Here is a 21,754-nt window from a genome sequence, read left to right on the forward strand (position 1 = left end):
CGGCTGTCTCTCCTATACGCAGGAGCGCTCAGCCAAATGTGTTCTCTATGAGACAGCTGCCACCAGACATGTCTATTCTAAATTAGACATGCGAGATTGATATCTCCTCCGACAAAAAATTATTCAGGGCCCCCATGCACCTTAGAGTGTCAGCCAAACTTCCTTGGTTAATGAAAATTGTTTCTTGTTTAAATAGTTATTCTTCTCATAGAAAGTTTTGCTAGGAAATTTCCAAGATCTTTAGGGTATGTGCACACATTCACTATTTGCAGGAGGAAACTGTTTTTTGTGTTTACTTTTTACGCATTTTTCCCCTTTCATTTGACTGGATGAAAAACGCTGCAAAACTACTGAAATAACTGACATACTGCAGATATGTAGATGCTTCAAATCTGCAAGGGAAAAAAGCAACATGTACTTGAAACATCAGAAGTGTTTTTCACTTTACTGGCAAAAACATGCTGAAGAAATGCGCTAAAAATGCAACATGTGCACAAAAGCACATACGCTGGGTTATGTGCACACTTTGCATACTGAAGCCCTAGATTCCCTTTCATTGCACCCATAAAGTATGTTGCCAACAAAATTGCTCCCCTAACACAGTATTAAACCACCACAGTGAATTCCTCCACTGTACCCTACGCATGCACAGTATGATGACCTTGCTGTGCCCCACCGCAACTCCCCCACAAAGTATGGTGACCCCAACACAATATGATCCCCCAATTGTGACCCCTGCACAGCCTTCCATGCGGTGTAATGGGCCTACATACAGTATAATGGCCCGCACCTCACCACACTGTATAATGGCCTACACTAGCCCTCCAAACAGTATAATGGCCCCCACATAGCCCTCCATTAAGTATAAAGGCTCCCACATAGCCCTAAATATTATAACGGCCCCCACATAGCCCTCCAAATATTATAGTGCTCCTCACATAGTCCTCCAAATATTGTAATAGCCCCCACTGTAACAACCCTGCTGGCATCACTACATGGCCTCCCATCCCTCACCTGCATTACACTCAAACTCACTTACTTCTCTGAGCCATATTGTGACTTCTATCTGCTGCCAGCTCCATGCTGTCTGTCTCATGTCTGCTGCTTGCTCTGTGCATGCTCTGTCTGTGTGCATAGGGTTGCGGCGCCGGCAACTCCTGTGTCTTATTGAAACTGTGTGCACCTTGCTAAGGTGTCCCCAGCCAATAACCATGCGCCTTCCTGTATTTAAGACTTCCCCACCCATTGGTGGGGGCCTGTGCAACTTACTCCCTCAGTCAGTTCTTAGCTGCTGAGGTGCCAGGCCCTGTCTCTGTTACTCTTATGTCTGCCACCCGGGGGGGTGTTGTACCCTAGTCTGTGTCCTGTGTTTGCCATCCAGTGGGGCTTCGTACCGTGGGCTATGTCCGCCACCCAGGGGGGCGTCGTACCCTGGCTTGTGTCCATGTCTCTGTTCCTTAACCTGTTCCTGACTTTGTCTTAGCCTAGTCCTGTTCCTGTGTCTGTTTATATCCCTGCCTTGGTTTCCTTTCCCTGCTGTGCGTACTCTGTCTCTTGCTTTGCTCTGCTTTTGGCTCTGCTCTCTGCGACCTTGCTTTGCTCCTTGCTCTGCATTCTGTGACCTTGCTCTGCTCTCTGTAGTTTTGCTCTGGGCTCTGCACTCTGTGTCTTGCTCTGCACTCTGACTTTGCTCTGCTCTCAGCTTTGCACTCTGTGGCTTTGCTCTCAGCTCTGCACTCTGTGCCTTGCTCTGCACTCAGCTCTGCACTCTGAATTTGTTCTGCTCTCAGCTCTGCACTCTATGGCTTTGCTCTCAGCTCTGCTCTCGGTAACTTTGCTCTGCACTCTGACCTTGCTCTGCACTCTGTCGGTTTGCTCTGCGGCTCCACTTCTACCTGGCTCCGCTCCTTGCGGTTCTACATCTCTTGCTCTTGGCTCCGCCTCCTGCGTTTTTTGCACTTGGCTCCACCTCCTGCTCTTGGCTCCACCTCCTGCATTTCTGCACGTGGCTCCGCCTCCTGCGTTTCTGAACTTGGCTCCTCCTCCTGCATCTCTGTTCTTGGCTCTAGCTCCTGTGCTTTCGCTCTGCATCCGCTCTTGCAGTCTTTCTCTACCTATTTTTAAGTCCTCCTGTATGAACAGGTTCTTACCTGTTTTACATACCTGCCGGCAGACCGGTCCCTACCAGTTCTTCCAGTGTACCAGCTTAGTCCGCCTGTCTTGCCAGAGAGCCACCTGTACCTGCCTGCCAACCACAGAGCCAGCTGTGCCCACCTGCCAGTGTCTCTGTAGTACCCGTACCTGCCTGCCAGAGAGCCAGCCATGCCCGCCTGCCAGTGTCTCTGTTGTACCCGTCCGCATGCCTGTTTCCCAGCAGTGCCTGCCTGCCTGTCTGCCAGAGTGCCAGCCGTGCCCACTTGCCTGTCTATGTTCTGTTCCCTGGTGGGATTAGCAGCCACAGCCAGACACCACCCTAGAGTGGTACCTGGTAGCTTCCTGCTGCACAAGTCTGACCTCACCATCATAGGCTCCAGCGAAGACCAAGGAAGCTACTTAGTTACTTAGTTACGACCCTTCCAGGGTAGTATGGTCTGTGGTCCAGTGGGGCCACACCCCCGTACGCCCACGCCACCCAGTCTGGGCATGAGCGTGACACCCACATAGCCCTCCAGATAGTATAATGGGCCCCATGGTTCTCCATATAGTATAATGCATCACATAGTCCTCCATACAATATAATGCACTCCCCATTGTCCTCCATATAGTATAATTTACCTCATAGTCCTCCATATAGTATAATGCACTCCCATAGTCATCCATACAGTATAATGCACCCCATAGTCCTGCAGATAGTATAATGCACCCTGTAGTCCTCCATATAGAATAATGCAGTGATTGTTCTCCGTACAGTATTATGCACCTCATTATCCTCCATATAGTATGCACTCACCATAGTCCTCCATACAGTATATTGCACCACTTAGTCCTCAATATAGTATAATGCACTTCCCATAGGTTTCCATATAGCATAATGCACCTCATAGTCCTGCATATAGTATAATGCACTCCATAGTCCTCCATACAGTATAATGCACCCCATAGTCCTCCAAACAGTATAATGCACTTCCCATAGTCTTCCATATAGTATAATGCAGTCCCTATATTCCTGTATACCGTTTAATGCACTCCATAATCCTGCACACAGTCTTATGCACTCTATAGTCCTCCATATAGAATAATGCACTCCATAGTCCTCCATATAGTATAATGCACACCCCATAGTCTTTCGTACAGTATAATGCATCTCATACTCCTCCATGTAATATAATTCATTCAACATAGTCCTCCATACAGTATAATGCACACCATAGTCCTGCATATAGTATAATACACTCCCTGTAGTCCTCCATACATTATGCACACCATAGTCCTCCATATAGTATAATGCACTCCCCATACTTCTACATACAATATTATGGCCACCACAATTTTCTCACTAATTCAAAAAAATATATAATACTCCCCTTTCCTCCTTGTTTACCTGCTGCTCCAGTGTCTATATCAAGCATTCTGAAGCACCCGCACATCTCTGGGCAGTGGGCGTCATGCAGTGAAATCATCATGCCCGCTACGCTGAGAGGGAATGATGGGAGAGGGAGCGTCATCCGGAATACCGATACAGCTGAATGTGTGATGACAGGCAGGGTAGCACCGGGCCCCCCTCATGGCTCACGAGCTCCATAGCAGCCGTGTGGGCTGCCGCTATTGGTGATATGCCACTGGATCAGTAGCAATGCTGTGCAGCTAGCCCAAACTGTATGCTAAGCTTTATTGCAAGCAGAGGCAGCTTTGCCTCTGTAACATCATATGAGAGTGTTGACACTGAAATAGGACAGATCCAGCAATCTACCCAGCTTCAGAGCAGTCAGAGCAGTGCTTGCAAGCTCTACTGAAAAGAACTTGTAGGTACAGCACTCATTGCCTAGGAGACTGTTCACTGCTGATAGACTGCAGAGGTGGCTGGTGACCTATACCATGAGCATAAACAACAGCAGAAAAATATTTTTTAATAACCTGTCAAGTGTCAAGTTTCTCATTTCTACAAGCACTTTGCAATTTTAAACAATTATAATGATAATATCCCTTTTAAAATAAGTTTTATAGGACTTAAATTTTTTATAGGATTTATCTTCCTGCTCTAAGCCAGAGAAACCAAGGAAAGACCTGCCCAGAGACCGCGCCAGAGCACAAACATGTCTCTCATCATAGAGAGACAGAGACAGATGCGCAAAAAGATACACAGAGAGAGAAAGATAGATACTCAGAGAGAGAGAAACACAGGGAGACAGATTCACAGAGTGAGACAGATACTGGCCATTTCCCTTCTACTGCTCTGTAGGTTTTGTTGTTCTTTCTGGATGGCCCTTTACTACTTTGGACAACAATAGGTATTTGGTTAATTTTAAGCCACTCTTCTTTTTTTGTATTCGTTGACGTTTACGTTTACATTCATCAATATCTAAACAAAAAAAACCCTCAGCACCAAAACGAAAATGGAGAAAGAAGATTTTGATGCAATAAATTAATTTTTTATCTTGATCTGGCAAGAAAAGGTCCAACGTTTCGATCAACAATGGTGTTTATCAAGCAATAATGCTGCTTGTGGTTTGGGCAGCATTATTCAAGTGACAGGTAACCTTTAAATTACTTGTAGATCCTATCAAGATCAGCTCAATCTGTCAATCAACCCCTGTCAATCAACTAGAGCTTTGCAGGGAGAAGGCAGCTGGGGGTGGAGTCGAATCAATCTCTTCTCTGCCTATAATTCCCGACAGGAACTCAAATCTATGTTTTCTTTCAAATGTTAGAGTGCTTCAGAAAAAAGCATACCCAGCGGTAATAGTACAGTCAGGCTCTGATCTGACTTAGGCACTATGATTTAAGAAACAGGTTTCCTTTAATAAGGTGTCACGGGTTTATCACGACTAGTGTTGAGCGATACCGTCCGATACTTGAAAGTATCGGTATCGGATAGTATCGGCCGATACCCGAAAAATATCGGATATCGCCGATACCGATATCCGATACCAATACAAGTCAATGGGACATCAAGTATCGGAAGGTATTCTCATGGTTCCCAGGGTCTGAAGGAGAGGAAACTCTCCTTCAGGCCCTGGGATCCATAGGGAGGTGTAAAATAAAGAATAAAAATAAAAAATATTGATATATTTACCTCTCCGGCGGCCCCTGAACTCAGTGCGGGTAACCGGCAGGCTTCGTTGTTCAAAATCAGCGCTTTTAGGACCTGAGAATCACGTCCCGGCTTCTGATTGGTCGCGTGGCCGCGACCAATCACAAGCCGCTATGTCTTTCAAAGCCATTAACGCGCTCATTTTTAAAAATGAGCGCGTCAATAGCTTGCGGTGACGTCACGGCTTGTGATTGGTCGCGTGGCGGTCACATGGGCGGCCCGCGACCAATCAGAAGCCGGGACGTGATTCTCAGGTCCTAAAAGCGCTGATTTTGAACAACGAAGCCTGCCGGTTACCCGCGCTGAGTCCAGGGGCCGCCGGAGAGGTAAATATATCAATATTTTTTATTTTAATTCTTTATTTTACAGATCCCTATGTATCCGATACCGATACCCGATACCACAAAAGTATCGGATCTCGGTATCGGAATTCCGATACCGCAAGTATCGGCCGATACCCGATACTTGCGGTATCGGAATGCTCAACACTAATCACGACAGAAAGGAGCCAGAAGACCGCAAAGTTTCTTATTCCTGCAACGATTAGAAGCACTTCACCTTCTTATTAAACAGTGCAGGTTTCTTTTAGCAGTGCATGGGTTAATCTGCTCAGTTTAGAGCTCCTGGAAGCTTTCCTGCATTAAGGCTCAGCTGTTCACTAGTGTTGAGCGATACCTTCCGATATTTGAAAGTATCGGTATCGGATGGTATCAGCCGATATCCAAAAAATATCGGATATCACCGATACTGATACCCGATACCAATGCAAGTCAATGGGACACAAATATCTGAATGTATCCTGGATGGTTCCCAGGGTCTGAAGGAGAGGAAACTCTCCTTCAGGCCCTGGGATCCATATTCATGTAAAAAATAAAGAATAAAAATAATAAATATGGATATACTCACCCCTCCGAAGGACCCTGGCTCTCAGCGGTGCAAGCGTCTGCCTCCGTTCCTGAGAATGCAGAGAGTGAAGGACCTTCGATGACGTTGCGGTCACGTGAGCGGTCAGGTGACCGCAACGTCATCGAAGGTCCTTCACTCTCTGCATTCTCAGGAACGGAGGCAGACGCTTGCAGCAGTGACAGCCAGGGTTCGTCAGAGGGGTGAGTATATCCATATTTTTTATTTTTATTCTTTATTTTTTACATGAATATGGATCCCAGGGCCTGAAGGAGAGTTTCCTCTCCTCCAGACCCTGGGAACCATACGCACCGCACACACTGAAGATGACTGGGAACTTATAGGAACTTCCGATTCCGATTTCCGATATCACAAAAATATCGGAACTCGGTATCAGAATTCCGATACTGCAAATATCGGCCGATACCCGATACTTGCAGCATCGGAATGCTCAACACTACTGTTCACTGTTAGCTACTCCCATCTCCTATATAATCTGGGCCCTGGCAAGCACTCATTGTCAGAGTAGCTTTTACTGCATGACTGGAGGATGTTGTTTGTATTTTTAGAATGCGTTTGGTGGATTTATCTGTGACTGGCTTTGGGCGTGTGTTAATTCCTCTTCTTCTCCTACTTTGATTTTACTCCATCCTCCACTCCCCAGTGTTTACCTCTGCTGTTTGTGTGCATTTGTATGATTGGCATTTTCCTTTATCCCTGTTCATATTACCTTGTTAGTCTGGTTGGTGTATTATGGTACACTACTACTCCACTTTTCCCTGGGTGCGGGGAGAATACAGACTGATGGTTGATTCAGGAGCTCAGGCAAGGTACGGGGCACTGGTGTCTTCACTATCAGAAGACATCCGGGGAAAAGGGCCAGCTAGGGCGCCCCTAACGTTAGGGACAGGGAAGGAGCTCCTTGTCCCGGGACACCCAACAGAGTCATGATGTACTTATGGCTGGGAGTCCGACTGCTGGAACTCTCAGCATATCCCAAGATTGAGACTCTGGAACACACAAAACGGGGCTCTGTAACTCCGTCTTGAAGGGAGTGGATGTGCGTATTTCAATTTCCACTCGATTTATAGTCTATGGGATTACCGGAGAATGCTGAGTATAGAACTCAGCTACCTCTAGAAGTCCCATTGAAAATAATTGGAGCAGAGGCCAAACTGGCGCACCTATGCTCAATTGAAGATATTGCTCTTCAGATTCTGGGCTCTGGATCCCATTCTTGGAATTGCTGGGTGTCCTGGCAGATGGATCCCCAGCGATCTATGGGCTTGCCAGAGCATTCTCTGATTTATGAATGATTGCTCTGATTTTACTTTTACCTGTCAGGTTTTATTCTATCATAGAAAAATAAGACCAGAAGGAAAAGTTGCAAATCTTTTAATTTTATAGTAGGGCACCACTTCAAGATGGATGAAAAAAATCAGGAAACAAACCTGAAAGTCAAGTTACAATACAAATAGTAAAACCCATAGACAGATAAAATGACAGCTCTTGCAGGTATAATCCCTGTCATATTGGTAGCTCACAATGTTTGGTTAATGGCTGTCAAATATGTGGTCTCTTTTGCAAGCATAGCGTGTAGGGCTACTTGTAGATAGTCAGTGTACTGTAACAACTAAGAACCCACCCACCCTCCGTCCAGTCCTCTCTACATACCTGTCATTCCTCACCATTGTATATGAGAAAATGACTCAATGTGAGCTCCATTTTTTAGTAGTCAGCAACTTTGCAGTGTTAACTACAGTATTTGTGTGCTTACCATGGGCGGTGATCTACAGGGGATCGCCAATAACACTTTACCAGTACCTTGCAAAAGCATCACAAATAAGCTGCATTTATATGCCACAATTTTCAGACCACAGACAAACAATGGACCCATCATCAGTGCAATTCATTATCATATACAAGACAATATTTTCAAATTCTGTTGTATCTGCTATATATTTATAGCAGGGGTGAGTATCCTTTTTTCTGCCAAGGGCCATTTGGATAATTACCATCCTTTGGGAGCCGTACAATATTATTAACTTGAAAATTACCCTGCCATATTTAAACATTTAACTTACTTCCCCTTAGTGTGATGGCTGGAGCTGATTCTCTTTGGTGTGGCTGTGATGTTAGGTGATATTGACGATGTTGCTACTCGTAACTGCTTTCGCAGATTTGTGTCGGTCTGTAGCACAGTCATCACCATATGATGATAAGTTTTGTAAAGAACTCGCAGCAGTAATGTCACAACTGTGTTGTCAGATATCCTGAGACCATGGGCTCCTTGCCTGTCCCTAGTGTGTGGGGCGTCCTAGCTATCTCTGCTCCCGGGATTACTTCTAAAGGCGAAGATACCGGGGCCACATACTTTACTGGGCTCTTGAATCCGCAATTAATCTGTTGCCTCCCCCACCTAGGGAAGTGGGGAGTAGTAGTGTATACATCAAAGGAGAGATAGGACTGTGGTATATTCATAAGAGGAATCATGGGGCTGAGGTATATACATCACAGTAGACAAGGTGCTGCGGTATATAAATCACAGGAGACATGGGTTGTGGTTTCGACGCACAGGAGACATGGTTGCAGTATATACATCACAGGACACATGGGTTGTGGTATATACTTCACAGGAGACATGGGCTGTAGTATATACATCACAGGAGGCATGGCCTGCACTATATACATCAAAGGAGACATGGACTGCAGTATATACATCACAGGAAACATACGTCGTGGTATATACATCACAGGAAACATACATTGTGGTATACACATCACAGGAGACATGGGCTGTGGTATATACATCACAGGAGGCATACATTGTGGTATACACATCACAGGAGACATGGGCTGTGGTATATACATCACAGGAGACATGGGCTGTGGTATATACATCACAGGAGGCATACATTGTGGTATACACATCACAAGAAACATGGGCTATGGTGTATACATCACAGGAGACATGAGCTGCAGTATATACATCACAGGAGGCATACGTTGTGGTATATATGAAGCGATGGCCGGGGACCACCAAGGTGCAGTAAGACTACTGTACACAAGATGAAGTGCAAACAACAAAGGGTATATTTATTGGAAGGCAAGGAAGGGAATGAGGAAGATGCAAAAAGGGGTATAAAATGGCAAAAGACAATTTACAAGAGCAATAAACTTTATCTTTCCGTAAAATAGCATGGTGCTCCAACTATTGCAGACTCAAAATATGTCTAACAAGCAAATGTAAACAATAAACGAGTGATGATGCTACTCTACGTATAACTTCCCTGGCCTTTACTAAGCAGGCCACACGGCTCCCGTGTACTGACTATTGAAGCCTACACTAGGCCCTAACAGGTGCACCAAACAGGAACAGACTCACGGTGATGTTGGAGAATCAGGTCCAGTCCCAGGGGGGCCCCCAGCAGTCCAATACGGTGGTGCGCACGGCTTTCTGTCAGCTCTGTGAAATGTGGTCTTCTCCTTGCTTCTGGATCCTAGGGATGCTCTTGGAAACTGTAAATACCTTTCTCTGTATCTTCGTGGCTCTCTTGCAGCTATAACAGGACACAGTTCTTCTCTCTTTCAGCTATCAGCACAAAAAGTCCTCTCTCCAGCAGCTTCAGCTCACACACACTGCTCCAGCTCCACACCTGCACTCTGCACAGACTAGCTCATTACAATGATTATTGCAGGGGAGAAGCAGAACATTCCATCACACCAGACAAGGGGGTGCAGCCTCTTAAAGTGACAGCGTGTTCCTTACTGTCCATAACAGCACCACCCTCTTACATGCCTCCCTTCTTAATGATGGTCGTCCTCGGCCATCATAGCATCAGGGTCAAAGTGTAATGGAGGAACGTGCAATGCGGAAACAGCACCTATAGAGGAGGCAACAAAGGTGTAAAAACAGACAGAGCACACTGTTCTACATATCGGACTGGTGGAACCCCTGCATTAGACCTCAGGGATCTCCGAAGCTCTTGGCTGTCAGGCAAGGCTTGACTATCTTCCAGAGGAACAGTTGCTGCAGGAGTCATCGTGGGCTCTTGTCTGGACTCGTCCTCACATGGCGGTACAGGTACATCCATGGGATTACCGTCTCTGTGTGGCTGAGGACCCCCTACTGTGTCAGGGACGGTCCGCCACTCATCATCAATTTCACCATCAGGCATGACAGATTCAGGAAGTGGAGTAGCGCCTTCAGGAGACAATGACGCAGAACAGACCTCAGACCAGCAAGGCTGCAGCATATTTCTGTGAAGTACTCTAGGGGCGGATGCCCCAGTCTCAATCTGTACCTTGTAGACAGGGCCATTAGCATACACTTTTATTTTAAATTTTTCCATCAATTGACCTGTGAGAGGTTCAGCCCCCACATGTCCTTGTAACCACACACCCCCGTGCCGTGAAGATTCTTCTCACTAATAAATAACCTGCAAGAAGACCGGTGAGTGCTGCCGCTTCCTTTTCGTTTATACTGACCTGTGAGAGGGCTTGTTTCTTTGTGGGTCTTGCTGATGTTTTTATTGATACAATTTTAGGTAAAATATGAAGTTTTGATAACTTTTTATTGCATTTCTTTGCAGAGGTGCCACAATTGTAAAACGCCAATTTTGTTTTTGCTTTGTAGAGTTTACCGTATGGGTTAAGTAATTTTAGATTGCTCTTTTATGGATGTAGGAATAGGAAACAGGTCTTTGGCTACTAGGGCAACCCATCACATCCCATAATCCTGTACCAGGTGGCCCACTGGGCAAAAGGAATAGAGTCCACCTCCCGAACTGCATACCTAAAATGTAGCTGTCAGAGATTAACACCATCAGTTAAAGGGTTGATAGCAGCTATCAGAGCAGAGCTTCCATCAATGTTGTTACAGAGACAGATGCTGACTGTATAACACAACCAACATCTGCTGGGTAAGTTGCGGGCTCAGCTTCTGAGCCTGCTCCATACTCCCACACCTGACATTCGCCATACATGTATGCAGATGTCGAGAAAGGAGTAAAAATAGACAAAGAAGCTTTCAGATTGCTTATACAAACATTCTTACATAAATTTACAATGTAAGAACTCCTAACTCACCAGGTATAACACATCTGTTTAATAATGAATGCAGTTTGTATTTTGAAATCTGGTCACAGACCCGATTTAACTCGATTAATGAAACAATGTACGTTTTATATTTTAATTCCTCCTCTTTTGCAAGATTTACTGTGAATGGGGAATATTCTTGGATTCAAGAATTATATCAGCACCTATAGGTGATAATTACCTGATACTTATTGCTATCAGAACTTGCTGCTGGGTTGCTTTTTAGCCCAGCTCCATTGGGGCAGAACTGAGATGTGTGACTGCAGCTTCACTACAGTGCCTGCAGCAGGACTAAGGTTGTCATAGACACAACTCCTGCCTTATGATTGATCTAAGATGTGTCCTCCTTACCTCTGAATCTCTGCCTCTTCTATCTGACTTACGGTATATGTATTCACAAGTCTATTACCTTACAAAGAAGTGAGTACATAGGGAGCGGATATCTAGCACAGCAAGGGCAGAAGGATCATGAAGTACAGATGACTAATCCACCAGTGAAAAAAATGAGCATAAAGTAAATGCCTTATATTAAGGAGGTTCTCCACTACTATGATATTTATATTTACGATAATTTATCAATATTAGATTGGTGGGGGGTCTAACATCAGGTAACCCCTCCGATCAGCTGTTACTAGCTCTGTTAGCATCTAGAAATATACAAGTTAAGGAGCAGAACAGCACATATTATAATGCACTATGGGTTTTTTTCTCCATATACATTTGTAATAGTCGTACAGATGAGTATTAACAAGTACTAGGATGAGATCTTCACATGTTCCTTGTTTGCACAACTACATATTTTTAGTGAAGTGTGACAATAGGAAAACTCCTAACATGTATAATTTATGCCCATATTCCTAGACGTGTTTCACAACATATTCACAGTATTGCTGTATTTAATGGGCTGTGCCTCAGACATTACATATGGGTGAAAGGTTTGGACAGATGTTGGCCTTGACTATATTTTATTTTCAGACCACATAATTCTTTTATCCTTTAAATTTGATCTGTTATCAGTTATAGGGGTTTCATAGTCATAGAGAGCTGCAGTCACTCTATGTGACTGCAGACATCTGAATCCTCACAATGTGTGCATTGCATGCTGTCAGGATTCTCCAGTGTCGGTGGTGAGAGCGGGCAGTCGCGTAACTGCAAATATGAGATTTGCATACTTCCAGCCACATTCCAACTAGACATGTGGGGCCTTGTTCAATTCACTTAGATTCTAGTCAGAATTTGCAAATCAGATTCTTATAGTCTCGTGACCAAGAGCTCTCACTGCCAACATCGGAGAATCCTGACAGTGTGCAGTGCATATGCAGCGCCCCGGGTCCTGGTTGTTACAGTATTATCATTCTCCTCTAGGGGGGAGTGATGTTACGTTTGGAGGCAAAGAATGACAACCTAATCCAGGTAACACCAACACACAACACATTTCACACTCCAGTCCACCAGGGGGAGCTATGCTCCTATTTATTAGGGCACTCTTCACAATTAGGTAAAACTGGTGGTCTGGAAAGGAAGTTAGTAAGATGCTGGCTGGGCTTCACCCAGTTAGCGGCTGCCTGAGCTCCGCTCAGGTAGTTGGTCCCTGACAGGGGTAGGATCCTGTCAGAGGCCTAGACAGAAGGCCACGGAGCTGCGCCTGCTCCACATGCGGCAGATTCCAGAAAGAGACACTGAAGGAGAACTGTATTGTAGAGAGTGACAAGAAGTCATAGCAAAAGGAGAGGAAACCAGAAGGAGTTCTGCCCTGCACAGGCTGTCTCCTTCTGAGGCGCAGGATCTGGTAGACGGAACACTGAGGGAGCAACAGTCCTTTATGCCTTGCTCCAGAGACAGGCAGGACAGCTAATTTCAAGTTACTGATCTGCCCTATACCCAGGAGGCACGGTGGCAACTTGTGGGGGCTGGGGCGTGCTAGAGTCCCTGTAAAAAGCCTCAGGCTACCAGTCATACGGGTTTGTCCTATTCATCTGGGGGACAGAGAGAGACACAACATCTAGAACATCTACAATAGTTGTGAGAACCTTCTGAGACGTTTAGTAGTAAGGTACTACAACACCCAGGCGCTAGGGGAAGGCTACTGATTTCCACCTGGATAAGGAGACTCTGGATTTGCCTTCAAACTGGCTGGACTCTGCCTGCCCTGTGATCTGGTGCTCTGGACTGTGGACGCTGCAGCCTTCAATAAAAGGTAAGGAGACTGCAACCTTGTGTCCTCGTTCTTCACTGCGCCTCACACCATCCACCATCTTACACTCTGGGAAGCCTTGGGGACACACTTCACCTGTGGGAAGGTATACCATCTAGCTGCCATAACATCACCCCACGGCACCCCTAAGCAGCGTTGGTCACCCTGACCGAATACCACAGGTGGTTTCACGAACATATCCCTTTAAAGACCTTTCCACCTTTTACAATGGACCTCCCGAGGGCCACGGACTGAGTCAGCCACCGTGACATCCCCCTGAGAACCGAAGGACCCGGTACTGAGTACCCCTTGGCCTACCTGGGGTGCTCCACATACACTGTAAGGATTCAGAAGCCTGTTGTCACAGAGAGACTGCAGACTGTTAGCAAAAGAATGGACAACCTCTTTAAGCTATAGGGTCATGAGAGAAATGAGCAAGGTAGCAAGCAGTTACTTTGGGGCCCAACAATTTATGAACCTTTTACAAGGACAGTCAGGCCCATCACATGACCACTGATCATCAATCATTTACTGGCATGTTTAGAATGGCCAACCAGAATGTACAGAGAGCAACCATTAATACAATTGTTCTGTGCACAAAAAATACCAGGTTATTGTTAACACTAGAGAGGACTAAACCCGAACTTAAAAGTTCGGGGTTTGTACCAGACAGGTGCTAATTTAAGAAGTCGACTTCTCCAGGAAGTTCATTGCAATGTTCAGAGTTCAAGGGGAAGTGAGAGAGAAAGAAGAATTTTCCAGCTCACAACTTTGGGTCCCTATTTTTTTTCAATGGTGTTTGGGTCCTGGTTGAAGTTCAGGTACAGGTCTGGTACCTGAACCGAACTTTAGAATAAAGTCTAGGTTGGGTAGCAGAACAGGACCTTCCACGAGTCCGCTCATCCCTAGTTAGCACATCTCCTGTTTATACGGGGCGATGTAATGCTTACCTTGTTTACAAAGGCTTCTAAATCATCCACTTATTTCAAAAATAAGAATTTGAGTTCATTGAGTTTGTGTTAGCCTGTATAGATGGCTGATGGCCAGGTACCAGAATTCCTTCGACATGGGCCTTAAGGGGAATCTGTCAGGTCATTTTTGTGAAGTATATTAATAGTATCCTGAAAGGGCTGCCCAACTTTTATTGCTGTGTGCTGCACCGTTGTGCTCCTGTAAGCACTCGACATAGTTGCGCGCCAGCAAGTCAAGCATATGTAAATGCAAAATGGATCTTCACCCCTACTCCCACCCATAATCCTGCATACCCTTCTGCGCCGATGTCAGTGATTCAAACAGATGACCGCTTTACTCTCCCGAGGATCACATCACAATCCTTGGACTGGCTGTTTGCTCTTCTGACCTGAGCGTGACAGTATGTGTTTCTATGCAGCTGTCACACTCAGGTCAAGAGAACAAAGGGCCAGTCCAAGGATTGCAATGCAATCCTCCGGTGAGTAATATGTCTGATTGAATCACTAACGCCGGCATAGAGGGGTAGGCAGGATTATGGGCGGGGAAGGGGTGAAGATCCATTTTGTATTTACATACGCTTGACTTGTCGGTGCACGACTATAAATTTTCCAGGGCCTACAGTAACACAATGGGGCAATGTACAAAAATAAAAGTTGCATATCCTGAAAGGACTGCCCAAGCAATATTTCAGGATACTATTTATTAGTGTGGTACGCAAAAGTGACCTGACAGATTCCCTTTAGGTTTGATCTGCTATAGGTTACAGAGGACCTTTTGTAACATTTTTGAAGCTGTAATTTTGATATAACACCTCAAATTCGCACAGGTGCTGATTAAAACATTTTTTTCTTCACTGCATTGCTGAGATACGGAAAGGAGTAAGAAGTTATCATCATGGTCAAGTGATACACATCAAGTCTGACCAGATCACGCTGACTATACCTGTTTGACCTCCTCTGTTGTTGGTTTCTTTTTTCGCATGAGTCGTTGGTTTCAGGTGCGCCCCAAGGCAAAACACAAACAACAGATCTATCGCTTCTTTCGGTTATGTCCAGTCCTCATCAATTTGAGTCCCTAACTATCGGAGCCTACTACAATGTAACTGTACAGAGCAAATATTACAAGAATTGTCTTAGACAGTAGCAAATCTCCAACATAGACATAGTTCAAACCCTTAGGAAAATATGTCATTTAAAAATAGCTATGAACTAATAAAACAATACATTTTTGGAGTTTCTCAGGGGAATTAGTTCCATTTGCTAAAATCCGAGCTGGGAATGGTTCCAGTTAAGGCCAAAGTAAAAGTTCTTATGCCAGATCTCAGCAGGCCACTGCTCATTGCAAAACAAGACAAGTTAATTAGGGAACGTCTTATACTTGTAACAGCATTGAAGGCCTTCTGTGTCATCATCCGCCTGAGCACTTCAGGAGGAAAGCATATCCAGCAGAGAGAAGGTTTTTGCTCAGATTAAGATGTATCTAGTTTAATTCGTCAAGAACAAATATCTTGCAGTCTTAAATGGAAAGAAAAACGCATGATTAATCCGGTGTAGTAAGCTTCAGCTGGTTAGAATAAGGGGTCTTACATCACAAATGTCACGGACTTGGTCAGTCATTAGTGAGTCCTAAAAGATCTACGAGAACCTGGTGCCTACAGATGTTAAACGTTGTGTTTTAGAAAGTGGATCAAACGAGGCAATTGATGAGTTTAAAGCCCATGAACTATTAAGCTGGTATCAGGAGTTTGGCAAAACATCACAGCGTGAGTGGGTTTTCAAAAGGCCTCTGTGTACAATGGAAACAAGAAATCATGATCACAACGTGCTGTATTGAGTAAGGGTATGGAGGAACCTTTTTTTGGGGTTTGAAGGTCATAATACATAAGAGGGCTCCAAAGGGATTTTTTTTAGAAATATTCATCCTGAAAATATAATAGTTCATCAGTGTTTGGTGAGAAACTGGATCGTAGGACTCGTGAAATGGATGGACTGCTGAGCACACAGGAGACGGATACAATGTACATTGTAATCCCCCTACAAAACTAAAACTCTATATCGACTACCCATAGGTAGAAAATCATAATCTACTTCCAAGGGTAAAGATTTACAAAATAATAACACCAATACTCACCTCTGGACGGTGCTGGTGCCGTTGAAGCGGTGTCAGCACTTCCTCTCCCAGGGCTTGCATGACATTGTTATGTAACGAGAACCCTGAGGCCACTTCCCTCTCCTTCCTTCAGACAAAGCAGACAAGAAAGTGAGAAAGAAGCCGCAGCAATCACTTCCTCTGGATGTCAGTTATGGAGGGGACAGGGAAGTGGTCGCTGATTGGCCACAAGGATTGCATGACTGGCCCCGAGAGAGACATGGTCGACACTGCTGGAACGTTGGCCGGCAGCGGAGCTGAGTATATATGAGGTGCTATTGTTTTGTAAAGGGGATACATGGTTATTGAAAAGGGGTTGTTCAAATAGTGGACAACCCCTTTAGTATGTTATTTCCGTCTTCATAAATGGATGTTTCTGGGTATTGCTTTTACAATTTACTACTTAATAAACTTTGCAGCCATTTTTGAGATAATAACACTTTTATTCTCTTTTGTTTACAGTCTGTTGCCTAGGAAACCAACCACCTTTGCTGTCTGGCTTATAAACGCTACCGTGCAGTTGGCCGGGATTAGGAGGTGTCAGTGCACTGCAGAGATCCTAGCCAGCTTCAAAATAGTTCTTAAAAGGAATCTGTCACCTATTTTTTCGTATATAAGCTGCGGCCACCGCCATCAGAGCAAAGTACTGCAGTGCGCAGGTGCCGGGAAAGGTCAGAGAAGCCCAGCGCCTGCGCACTGCAGTACTTTGCGCTGCCCTCAACAGGTCAGATAAAGTTCACCTGCGAAGGAGCCGCGACAGGAAACAAAGAAGAGGACGTCATCGCATGAAGATGGGATGTGCCAGACCGCGACAACTATCGGACCGGACCGCCCCTGGGTGAGTATAATCTAACTTGTTTTTCTTGTCTTTCAGGTTACATCGGGGGCTTATCTACAGCATTCCAGAATGATGTACATAAGCCCCTGATGGTGGTGGCCGCAGCTTATATTAGGCCGGTTTCACAAGTCAGTGGCTCCGGTACGTGAGGTCACAGTTTCCTCACGTACCGAAGACACTGACTCACGTAGACACATTGAAATCAATGTGTCTCTGCACATGTCAGCGTGTTTTCACGGACCGTGTGTCTGTGTGCAAAACACGGAGACATGTCAGTGTTCGTGGGAGCGCACGGATTACACGGACCCATTAAAGTCAATGGGTCCGTGTAAAACACGTACCGCACACGGACGCTGTCCATGTGCAGTCCGTGTGCCGTGCAGGAGACAGCGCTACAGTAAGCGCTGTCCCCCCCCACTTGGTGCTGAAGCCGCCATTCATATCTTCTCTCCAGCAGCGTTGCTGGCGAGAAGATATGAAAAATCCTTTTTTTTTCGTGTTTCAAATAAAGATCCCTGTCCCCACCCCCCTCCCACCTCATGTGCGCCCCCCTGCTGTTAATAAAATACTCACCCGGCTCCCTCGCAGCGTCCTTGCTTATCTCTAGCGCTGTCTCCTGCATGCTCCGTGTGGTACCCAGTCGGCACACGGGCAGCACACGTGTGCCGCACGTGTGCCCCACTGATGTACCACGGGAGCACACGGACACGGATAATTCCGGTACCGATTTTTTCCGTACCGGAATTATCTGGAAGTGTGAGACTGGCCTTAGAAAAAGTAGGTGACAGACTCCCTTTAAAAGCTCAATAGAAAAGAGCTTGTGAGCACTGCACATATTCTGATGTCTGGCAGTGGGGATCGGTCTCCAAGACAACAACATGTAAAAAAAAAAAAGGAAAAGCATTAATAACCCCCAAATAGCTGAAATTTTAACCTCTTTCTGACATCGGACGTACTATCCCGTCCATGTGGGGTGGGCCCCTATGACCATGGACGGGATAGTACGTCCAGCGCGATCGGCGGCGCTCACGGGGGGAGCGCCGCCGATCGCGGCCGGGTGTCAGCTGCCTATCGCAGCTGACATCCGGCACTATGTGCCAGGAGCGGTCACGGACCGCCCCCGGCACATTAACCCCTGGCACACCGCGATCAAAGATGATCGCGATGTGCCGGCGGTGCAGGGAAGCATCGCGCAGGGAGGGGGCTCCCTGCGGGCTTCCCTGAGCCCCCCGCAGCAACGCGATGTGATCGCGTTGCTGCGAGGGTCTTACCTCTCTCCCTCCCTGCTTCCAGGCCCGGATCCAAGATGGCCGCGGATCCGGGTCCTGCAGGAAGGGAGGTGGCTTCACAGAGCCTGCTCAGAGCAGGCACTGTGAAGCCTGCACTGCTCTCAGATCGGTGATCTGACAGAGTGCTGTGCAAACTGTCAGATCACCGATCTGTGATATCCCCCCCTGGGACAAAGTAAAAAAGTTAAAAAAAAAATTTTCAAATGTGTAAAAAAAAATAAAAAAAAATATTCCAAAATAATGAAAAAAAATATATATTATTCCCATAAATACATTTCTTTATCTAAATAAAAAAAACAAACAATAAAAGTACACATATTTAGTATCGTCGCGTCCGTAACGGCCCGACCTATAAAACTGGCCCACTAGTTAACCCCTTCAGTAAACACCGTAAGAAAAAAAAAACGAGGCAAAAAACAACGCTTTATTATCATACCGCCGAACAAAAAGTGGAATAACACGCGATCAAAAAGACAAATATAAATAACCATGGTACCACTGAAAACGTCATCTTGTCCCGCAAAAAACGAGCCGCAATACAGCATCATCAGCAAAAAAATAAAAAAGTTATAGTCCTGAGAATAAAGCGATGCCAAAATAATTATTTTTTCTATAAAATAGTTTTTATCGTATAAAAGCGCCAAAACATAAAAAAATGATATAAATGAGGTGTCGCTGTAATCGTACTGACCCGAAGAATAAAACTGCTTTATCAATTTTACCAAACGCGGAACGGTATAAACGCCTCCCCCAAAAGAAATTCATGAATAGCTGGTTTTTGGTCATTCTGCCTCACAAAAATCAGAATAAAAAGCGATCAAAAAATGTCACGTGCCCGAAAATGTTACCAATAAAAACGTCAACTCGTCCCGCAAAAAACAAGACCTCACATGACTCTGTGGACCAAAATATGGAAAAACTATAGCTCTCAAAATGTGGTAACGCAAAAAATATTTTTTGCAATAAAAAGCGTCTTTCAGTGTGTGACGGCTGCCAATCATAAAAATCTGCTAAAAAACACGCTATAAAAGTAAATCAAACCCCCCTTCATCACCCCCTTAGTTAGGGAAAAATTAAAAAAAATTATTTATTTCCATTTTCCCATTAGGGCTAGGGTTAGGGTTAGGGCTAGGGTTAGGGCTTGGGTTAGGGCTAGGGTTAGGGCTAGGGCTAGGGTTAGGGCTAGGGTTAGGGTTAGGGCTAGGGCTAGAGTTAGGGCTAGGGTTAGGGCTAGGGTTAGGGCTAGGGTTAGTGCTAGGGTTAGGGCTAGGGTTAGGGCTAGGGCTAGGGTTAGGGCTACAGTTTGGGTTGGGGCTAAAGTTAGGGTTCAGGTTGGGGCTAAAGTTACAGTTAGGGTTTAGATTACATTTACAGTTGGGAATAGGTTTGGGATTAGGGTTAGGGGTGTGTCAGGGTTAGAGGTGTGGTTAGGGTTACTGTTGGGATTAGGGTTAGGGATGTGTTTGGATTAGGGTTTCAGTTATAATTGTGGGGTTTCCACTGTTTAGGCACATCAGGGGCTCTCCAAACGCGACATGGCGTCCGATCTCAATTCCAGCCAATTTTGCATTGAAAAAGTAAAACAGTGCTTCTTCCCTTCCGAGCTCTCCCGTGTGCCCAAACAGGGGTTTACTCCAACATATGGGGTATCAGCGTACTCAGGACAAATAGGACAACAACTTTTGGGGTCCAATTTCCCCTGTTACCCTTGGGAAAATACAAAACTGGGGGCTAAAAAATATTTTTTGTGGGAAAAGAAAAGATTTTTTATTTTCACGGCTCTGCGTTATAAACTGTAGTGAAACACTTGGGGGTTCAAAGTTCTCACAACACATCTAGATTAGTTCCCTGGGGGGGTCTAGTTTCCAATATGGGGTCACTTGTGGGGGGTTTCTACTGTTTAGGTACATTAGGGGTTCTGCAAACGCAATGTGACGTCTGCAGACCATTCCATCTAAGTCTGCATTCCAAATGGCGCTCCTTCCCTTCCGAGCTCTGCCATGCGCTCAAACGGTGGTTTCCCCCAACATACGGGGTATCAGCGTACTCAGGACAAATTGGACAACAACTTTTGGGGTCGAATTTCTCCTCTTACCCTCGGGAAAATACAAAACTGGGGGCTAAAAAATAATTTTGGGGGGAAAGATTTTTTTTATAATTTTCACGGCTCTGCGTTACAAACTGTAGTGAAACACTTGGGGGTTCAAAGCTATCACAACACATCTACATGAGTTCCTTAGGGGGTCTACTTTCCAAAATGGTGTCACTTGTGGGAGGTTTCTACTGTTTAGGTACATTAGGGGCTCTGCAAATGCAATGTGACAACTGCAGACCATTCCATCTAAGTCCTCATTCCAAATGGAGCTCCTTCCCTTCCGAGCCCTCCCATGCGCCCAAACAGTGGTTCCCCCCACATATGGGGTATCAGCGCACTCAGGACAAATTGGACAACAAATTGTGGGGTCGAATTTCTCCTGTTACCCTCGGGAAAATACAAAACTGGGGGCTAAAAAATAATTTTTGTGGGAAAAAATTTTTGTTTTATTTTTACGGCTCTCCATTATAAACTTCTGTGAAGCCCTTGGTGGGTCAAAGCGCTCAGCACACATCTAGATAAGTTCCTAAGGGGGTCTACTTTCCAAAATGGTGTCACTTGTGGGGGGTTTCAATGTTTAGGCACATCAGGGGCTCTCCAAACGAAACATGGCGTCCCATCTCAATTCCAGTCAATTTTGCATTGAAAAGTCAAATGGCGCTCCTTCGCTTCCGAGCTCTGCCATGCGCCCAAACAGTGGTTTACCCCCACATGTGGGGTATTGGCATACTCAGGACAAATTGTACAACAATGTTTGGGGTCCATTTTCTCCTGTTACCCTTGGTAAAATAAAACAAATTGGAGCTGAATTAAATTTTTTGTGAAAAAAAGTTAAATGTTCATTTTTATTTAAACATTCAAATAATTCCTGTGAAGCACCAGAAGGGTTAATAAACTTCTTGAATATGGTTTTGAGCACCTTGAGGGGTGTAGTTTTTAGAATGGTGTCACACTTGGGTATTTTCTA

Source organism: Ranitomeya imitator, chromosome 3 (genome assembly GCF_032444005.1).
Source record: "Ranitomeya imitator isolate aRanImi1 chromosome 3, aRanImi1.pri, whole genome shotgun sequence".
In the NCBI taxonomy this organism is placed as follows: Eukaryota; Metazoa; Chordata; class Amphibia; order Anura; family Dendrobatidae; genus Ranitomeya; species Ranitomeya imitator.